This window comes from Phodopus roborovskii, unplaced genomic scaffold (assembly GCF_943737965.1).
Source record: "Phodopus roborovskii unplaced genomic scaffold, PHOROB, whole genome shotgun sequence".
NCBI lineage: Eukaryota > Metazoa > Chordata > Mammalia > Rodentia > Cricetidae > Phodopus > Phodopus roborovskii.
In genome coordinates this window covers 15,608,348-15,616,761 of record NW_026125391.1, presented here as the reverse complement: position 1 = coordinate 15,616,761, position 8,414 = coordinate 15,608,348, and the positions used below count along the sequence as shown (strand labels likewise).

The following is an 8,414-nucleotide window of genomic DNA, read 5'->3' as shown; positions in this document are numbered from 1 at the left end:
AACCAATAGTGGACTAATATCCAAAACACATAAAGAACTAAAATCACTAGAAATCAAGAAAACAAATAACCCATTTAAAACGGGGTAGAATTCCAAACAGAACATTCTCAAAGAAGGAAACCCAAGTGGGTCAGAGACACTTACATCTTCAACATCCTTAGTCATTAAGAAATGCAAATCACAATCACTTTGAGATTTCATCATACACTTTTCAGCTCATGCTTGCAAGGATGTGATGTAAGAACACTCATCCATTGCTAGAGGGATTTCAAACTTGTATAGCCACTATGCAAATCAGTGTGACTATTCCTCAGAAATATGGAAATCAATCTACCACAAGACCCAGTTATACCACTTTTGGGAATATACCTGAAGGATGCTTCATCCTGTCACACTTGTTCAACCATATTAATTGTGGTTTTATTCATAATAGCCAAAATTTTGAAACAACCTAGAGGTTTCTCAACAGAATTATAAATAAAGAAAATATGGTTATTTACACAATGGACTATTACTCAGCCATATTTTTTTTAAAAAAAAATGGAATCATGAAATCCTCAGGCAAGTAGACGGAACTAGAAAAAATATCCTGAGTGAGGTATCTCAGACCCAAAAAGACAAATATGGAATATATTTGCTAATATGTGCATATTAACTGCTCATGATAAGCAAGCTAAACTCTGCAGAATCACAGAGGTAAGGAATAGAGCAAGGGGCTAGAGGGTAGAGATCTAATTTGGAAAGGGAAATAGAATAGATAGCTATGGATGGATGGAAAAGAGCTGAGAGAAGGAGAAGAAAGGGGGATTAGGGAGGGAATATAGTAGAGGCAGCTAAAATTAAGGGCCTGTTGAGGGATAGTATGGGAACATATATAGTAGAAGCTTCCTAAAACATATTCATATATGAATGCAATCTGAATGAAGCCCACCAAATAAGAGAGGAGACAGTCCCATCTGGCCATCTTTTGTCACCAAATGAAGCTTTCAGTAGTGGGATTGGGTTATATCCAATTGAGTTGTGGGCTAACGGCCCAAAAAAACTCAGGCTGTTGTCAAGACTATAGGTTACTCTTTACAAACTAATAGTAAGGACCCATTGCTTAAGACAACACCTACACAACTCATGGAACATTGAAAAGTGGAGCTGATGTCTACATAGAGCCTTCACTCCTGTGTCCTATCATTAGTACAGGAAGGTATTCTCCATGCTACCAAAAGAGAAATGTAATTATCTACCCATCCACAGACTTTCTGATCTACAATGGTGTAGAAATCAGTATGGCGGCTCCTCAGGAAAATGGGAATCAGTCAAGATCTAACAATTCCACCCTTAAGCATATACCCAAAAGTTGCACATTCATATAACAAGGACATCTGTTCAACTATGTTCATAGCAGTGTTATTTGTAATAACCAGAACCTGGAAGCAACCTAAGTGCTCCTTAACTGAAGAATGGATGGACAAAATGTAGTACATTTACACAATGGAGTACTATTCAGCAGAAAAAAGAAAAAAAAATGGAATCCTGAAATTCACAGGTAAATGGATGGTACTAGAAGAAACTAGCCTGAGTGAAGTAACCCAGTCACAAAAAGACAAACATGGTATATACTCTCTCATATATGGTTTTTAGACATAGAGCAAAGAATTATCAGCCTACAATCCACACCAACTGAAAAGCTAGGAAACAAGGAGGACCCTAAGAAAGACATAAATGGTCCCCTGGAGAAAGGGAAAAGGACAAGATCTGCTAAGCAAATTGAGAGCATGGGGGGGTGGGAGAGGGAGTTACTGGGAAGAGGAGGGGAGAGGTGGGCATAATAGAGCAGGAAGATTGAGTCAGGGAAAGAAAAAGAAGAGCAAGAAAAGAGATACCATAATAGAGGGAGCCATTATAGTTTTAAGAGAAATCTGGCACTAGGAAAATGTGTAGAGACCTACAAGGATAACCCCAACTAACAATCAAAGCAATAGTGGGAAGTCTACCTTAAATGCCCTCCTTCCATAATGAGATTAGTGACTACTTTATACGCCATCCTAGAGCATTCATCCAGTAGCTGATGGAAACAGAAGCAGACACCCACAGCTAAACATTGAGCTGAATTCTTGGAATCCAGTTGCAGATAGGGATGAGTGATGAGCAACGGGGTCAAGACCAGGCTGAAGAAATCCATAGAAGCTGCTGACCTGAACAAGGGGGAGCTCATGGCCTCCAGTCTGGTAGCTGGAAAGCCAGCATAAGACAGACCCAGATTCCTTGAATGTGATGTTAGTTGGGAGGACTACGGGAGCTCTGGTGGTAGATTAGTATTTATCCCTAGTATATGAATGGACTTTGGGAGCCAGTTTCACATAGAGGTATACTCCCTCAGCCTAGACACAAGGGGGAGGGCCTGGGTCATACTCCAAATGATATGACAGACTTTGAAGACTCCCTATGGAAGGCCTTACCCTCCCTGGGGAGCAGAAAGGGGATGGGGTGGGGGTTGGTGGGGAGGACAGGAGGGTGAGGGAACTGGGATTGATATGTAAAACAAGCTTGTTTGAAATGAAATTTAAATAAAAAATATAAAAAATGAATAAAAAATTAACCAGTAAGGTAATATGTAAAATATGAAGGAAGTTATAATCATGAAGTTATATTTTGGGTAATGAAAAAAAACCAGCTTTTGCTTTTTCTTGAGGCAAGTCTCTCTATGTAACTCTGTTATTAAAAGCATTTGCTATCCAACGTGACAATGAAAAAAATGTTAAAGAATTTTGTGTTCTTTAAGATTTTGTCTTAAAGTAAATAAGTATGAGATTGTGTGTGTGTGTGTGTATGTGTGTGTGTGTCTGTGTGTGTTTGTGTTTAAACATATCAGAAGCTTATAACACATAGTAACAAGATCACCCTGTCCTTGCATATACAGAAAAGACCAATAGCTGGTTACAGAGTCAGGAATTATCTTTGAGGTGTTCAACCACACATGTAGTTGAAGAGGAGTTAAACATCAGAAAGCAAGCCTTGCTAACCAGAAAGAAGGAAAAGACAATTAGCCCCAGTAACTCTGAGCCAAACCAGCATGCCTTCTGCAACCAGAAGGCACACACAAAGATGGAATGCCCAAGTCATGAAGAAAGGGAAGATACAGAAAAAACCTGGGTTTTCTCATTCAAAGGATGGGAACTGACAGCAATGGCTCCCCAGTTGGCTTCCTTTAGCACAGCTTCGACTTCCTCTGAGGAGCCTTGGGGCCTATTAGTTAAAACTGGAAGAAAACACTGAGTTTTATTCAGTGTGAGAACCACACACTCTCTATTGACTACTATTAAAAAGACATTCTATCCAACATGGGATATGATACAAAAGGGAATCAAGGAAGGAATAAATAAGAGTTTCATGAGCCTCTAACCTATGCAGCAAGGTCAAAGATTTGAAAGCATGTGTTTGTGTGTGCTCATCTCCTCCTAGAATAGAATCTGTTCGATCATGAGCAGTGATTGACAATATGGACCCTATACCTAGACTTCAGTGTTACAGAATCAGAAACTCATCCCCAGTGGACAAACAGCCCAAAATTTACAACTGCTGGAATCTGACTATCAACCCAGCCACCCTGCTGCTGATATCACAGGCCTTCTAATCCAAATCAAGTATATTTAAGGAAAAAAGTGCTTTCAGACTGTGTTCCTGCCAAAAGCATGGATTTTAGGTACGAGAAACCATCAGTCTATGGTCAGTGTTAGACTGGCTATGTGGTAGTGTCTGGTCATTAGTGTCAAAGGTCTCCCACAGGAATTTCAACTCCAGATGCTGAGATAATATTCCTGACTTTGTACTGGAATTATGAATATGGAGGCCATTAACTGAATATCTAGATTCCAAGCATGCCTTCAGGGTCCCACAATCATGGCGGTCTGGGAAGAGAGTCTCTTAGAGATAACAACAAAGAAATTAAATGTGGAAAACATATCTAAATCTTTATAGTAAGCTTCAACAACTGCCTTCTTAAGTTGCTCTGTTGACATAGCAGTGCTATGGGCTGGATTCTCCAGGACATTAAGCCTGTATTTCCTGGCCTACAGAAACTAGTGATAACAATTTTACTGATTTGACTCATGGTTTATGTCAAAATGACATGTGTCTTAAAATGAAACAATCATGACAGGCGTCAAGGCTTCCTCATCAAGGCAGGAGGGGTAAGCAGTTTCAGATGATTGACTCCCTGTTGAACCCTCCAGGAAGAAAAGAATGGAATATCTGAAGACAAGTGTGTAGCCACCAAGTGACATACATGCCTTTAGGAGCAAAATCCTGTATTTAACACACCTTCAAAATGTCCTTTCCTGTTTCTTAGTTGAAACATTTTGGAGAAATGTATGCTCCCAAGTGTTCCTGGCCACTATTTTTTTTCTTATATATGTCTGATGCATGATCATGTATGCATGTGTACCTGTGTCTGCATAAGTGTGTCAAGGCTAGAAGCTGACATTGGAGTTTTTTATCCATTGTTCTCTACCTTTTTTTTTTTTTAGAAGGGGCTCCTGTTCAGCCTGGAGCTTATCAATTCACTATGCTAGCTAGCAAGGAGCCCCTGGTTCCTTCCACCTCTGGCTCCCTGTGATGGGATCAGAGTAGGCTCTGCCTGCTTGATTTTCTGCCTGAGAGTTGGGGGTCTAGACTCAGCCTTACACATTGAGCCATCTTCCCAGCCCACCATCTATATTTTAAACTTTTAAAACAAGAATTCTGTGACCTTGAGCTAAGAATCATGACATCAAGAGCATAGCAAAGATGGTTGACAGAAAGAGAAGCACCAAGCTAGAATTTTATATCCAATAATTACCTAAAATTCCTCTAAATGGCAAATTAAGAGTGTTCACTTCCAGTCTGACAATAATTGTAACTTTTTTATTGAAAATTTATGTAATATTCTGGTCATAGTCACCCCCTCCATTTTCTCCAAGATCCTCCCTACCTCTCCTCCCATTCAGCTCTACACCTTCTTTCTCTCTCTTTCTTTAGGGCAAAAACAAGCATAGTAATAAAAATAATTAATTTTTAAAGATAAAAAGCACAAAATGCATACACGCAAATCCCATAAAACAAAAAATTAGAAACCATAATATACAAGTCAAAGATCCATAAGATTAAAATAAAAAATGGGCTAACATATACACAAAGGACACTTTATCCTCCCACAGGGACACTTGCTCAACCATGTTCATTGCTACTCTATTCATAGTAGTCAGAAATTGGAAATAATCTAGATGTCCCTCAACAGAAGACTGGAAAAAGAAAATGTACATTTATACAAGGAAGGAATACTCAGCTCTTAAGAAAAAAAGATATCATGAAATTTACAAGTAAATGGATAGAACTAGGAAAAAAATTGTCCTGAGTGAAATAACCCAGACCCATAAAGACAAACATGGTATGTATTTGCTTATACCTGGATATTAGCCATTAAAGAAATGATAACCAAGATACAATCCATAGACCCATAGAGATTAGGCATAGAAGACGAGATTAGGGGTGGCACATGGATCTTCCTGGTAAAGAGGAATAGGTAAAGAGGGTGAACTGAAGTCAGAGGATGGAGAAGAGGGCAGGAGAATTAGGTCAGAAGGGGAAGGGAGGAAAGGATTGAGGGAGGGAATGAGGGGAGAGGCATAGAATTGAAGAGCCCTTGAGGAACATTTGAGAGATGGTATGGAAACCTAGTGCAGTGGAAACTGCCTATAATATGCAAAGAAGATTATCACTGTTAAATAAGGATCAGGATAAACAAATAGGCCGAATAGATGTTTATTCAGGGAGAAAGACAGATGAACACCAGGACATTCCACCGGATGCTCTCCTGTCCGAGTCCCGCCAGCAAGAGAGCTTTTCCCGGCTCATCCTCAGACCTCCTTCCACAGGTCACTTCCGCCCATGGCTCCACCCCAAATGGGCGTGGTCAGTGCCACAGAAGGACTATCTCACTACAATTACCCTTTTAGTCTAAAGAAAAGATTTAGGCTTAATACAAAACTATATAGAAAACAGTGAATAACGAGTGTGCTCTAAGAAAAGGAAAATCGAGAACAAAATGACCTACATTTCTAGTCCTAGGGTGAAGGCATAATGGAGTTTACAATAGAGTTGTTCTAAACTGGAAAACGTAAGTCTAGTACCTAATATATCTAACTAGGAAGAGAGAATAATAGTTATGATAGTTTAATCTTCAACCTCATCATGACCTGAGAAGGAAAATAATGATACTAGAGTAGACAGGAAGTATGGATGGGCAACTTCCAAAAGGTGCAGCAAGGACAGAAACAGCAAGCCACCTGGACAGTCACCCTAGGTCTCACAGCAACATTGGTACACCCAGTTTTGGCTAAGGCCAAGAGAACTTGACAGACCACAACAACAGCAGGGAGGTAGAATAGCTGTCTTACCCTGAGTTGGCAAGGTCCAACAGTCTTCTATATTTGTCTCCTGCAAGAACATAGGACTGCATATCCAAATCAGTGGTCAAGGTGGGGGCAGTTCTTTGCCCAACAGGCCATTACATTAGCTGAGGCGAGAATGAACTCCAGCAGGAGCAATAACAGTGCCCAACATATTTTCAGGAAAGTGCACGGTGCTGTCAGAAGCAACAGTGTCTCATGTCAACGGAGTACTAATATTAAAACATTTAAATGCCATGTTCTGCATGTCAATGAAGTGATTGAAGATTAAGCATCTATATCTGACTAATCTCATAGGTACAGGAAACATGAGTGAAGATAATCTGTAATACTCAGGAATTTAGCTAAAAAACTGATTAAAAACATGGAATGCTTCACAAATTTGTGTGTCATCCTTGCCCAGGGGCCATGCTAATCTTCTCTGTATCATTCCAGTTTTAGTATATGTGCTGCGAAGATACACAAAGATGTATTTTAGATAGATAGGAATTCTTCAAACCTTTCAAAGACCTACAGAATATGGCATTTAAAATGGTTTAGGGTTTTTCTTGACAGTGAGACATAAATGCTCCTGGCAACACCACCTGAGTCAGAAAGGGAGATGAAGATGAACATTGAAGAAACTCGTTATGGAGTTTACTTCTAATATGGCAAGACTAGTCATTTGGACAAGATACTGCTCTTGTCTGGACTGTTTGACTTTATGCTGTATAAACTGGACATGCAGGACCCACAGAAAAGTGACTGCTGATTGAAGATGGACATTGCTACAGAGTTCCTGCTTCATGGAAGAGTCTGCCAGACAGTCTGCAGGATACAGAGAAAAGTGACTGACAAACTGCCAATACAAGATGACAGTTTAAAGTTTCCTAATTTGCTGAAGAGTGTGCCAGACACACTATGGCCTATGGGCTGAAGACAGAAGATTACAGAAGAACTTCAGGTGACTAACAAGTTAAGATGTCTCTGTCATTTCTAGAGTTTATATACTATCCTTCTGTGGTCTTTGAAGGAGTTGAAGACAGATAGTTATGGTTATAGTTTTCCTTAGTTAGGATTAAAGATAAGTTACATATAGGACTTTAGACTCACAAATATAGGATAGATGATAGAATAGTTTCTTTTAATCTTGCTAAATGTTAATGGACTAAATGTTATTAACTGTGATTCTTATTTGATAACTGTTGTGTGATATATTTTGCTATGTTAAGGTTAAAACCCTTCTTTTTATTTAGACAGAAAAAAAGGAGATGATGGGAGATGCAATTCTTTAAATATGTTTCTCATACTTGTTACTGAATAAAGCACTGTTGGCCAATAGGAAAGGAAGATAGGAGGGACTAGGAGACAAGGAGGAAAGAGGAAGAGGAGAGGAGGAGCCAAGATGGAGATTCTGGAGAGAACAGAATGCCGGCTGGCTCCCCGGTAAGAGAAATACATAGATTAACAGAAATGGGTTAATACTTAAGACAGAGCTAGCCAATAAGAAACTAGCACCTGGCCAACAGCATAATATCAAATACAAAGTCTCTGTGCATTATTTTGGGCTGGCAAGGCAGGCAGCGGGCAGAAAAACCCTACTCCTTACAGATGATCTCAATGAATTCTCCAAATAATGAGGGGGATGGAATCCTATTGACCATCTCTTATCACCAAATGAAGCTTCCAGCACTGGAACTGTGCTTCATCCAATTGAGTTGTTGACCAGAAGTCCTCTGGAAATCCACAAACAATCCAGGCTGTTGCCAATACAATAGATTGATCTCCACAAGCTGACACTGCTGAACATCGATAGGTTGAGCTGCTGTCTACATAGAAACTTCACTCCAATGTTCTAGTGTTTATGACACAAAAAGGTACACTGCAGGCTACCAAAAGATAAAAGTAAACACCAAACCAATCATAAAACCTTTGATATCTACTCTTCTCTGTCTGCAAAATATGCTAGGGCAATGGTGGCACAAACTTCTGGGG

General features: G+C 39.6%; 1 non-coding gene across 1 annotated transcript; it reads right to left on the bottom strand.

The window, feature by feature from the left end:
* Positions 1–6,798: 6,798 nt before the first annotated feature.
* On the bottom strand, positions 6,799–6,903 carry LOC127214977 (U6 spliceosomal RNA). The gene has a single exon (XR_007833911.1). It is a non-coding gene; the product is annotated as a U6 spliceosomal RNA (small nuclear RNA).
* Positions 6,904–8,414: the final 1,511 nt, after the last annotated feature.